Here is a 401-nt window from a genome sequence, read left to right on the forward strand (position 1 = left end):
GACATAACTTTTAAAATATCGTTTCCCACTTTCTTAATTAATCAAATGTTTAAAATGTCTTCCTTCTACCGTTTGACAATGAACTAGACGCTCATAGAAATTATTGATCACATTTTTTATTTGTTCTAAAGTGATAGGAGATGCTTCCTGTGTTATTCGGTTGCTAAGGTCTTCTAAATTACGTGGTTTTGTCGCATGAACCTTATTTTTTAGATGTCCCCAAAGAAAATAATCAAGAGAAGACAAATCAAGTGATCTAGCAGGCCATTTAATGGTACCTCTCCTACCTATTCATCGATAAAAAAAACACGGTTTAGAAGTACTAGATTTGAGGTTTTCACGGCCATTGATACAATGTCTAGATATAGCTTCCGGAATGGAGCCGTGTCTTGAATCAGCGA

This window comes from Odontomachus brunneus, unplaced genomic scaffold (genome assembly GCF_010583005.1).
Source record: "Odontomachus brunneus isolate Ranch 3 - 2012 unplaced genomic scaffold, Obru_v1 Obru_scaffold_391, whole genome shotgun sequence".
Classification (NCBI taxonomy): Eukaryota; Metazoa; Arthropoda; class Insecta; order Hymenoptera; family Formicidae; genus Odontomachus; species Odontomachus brunneus.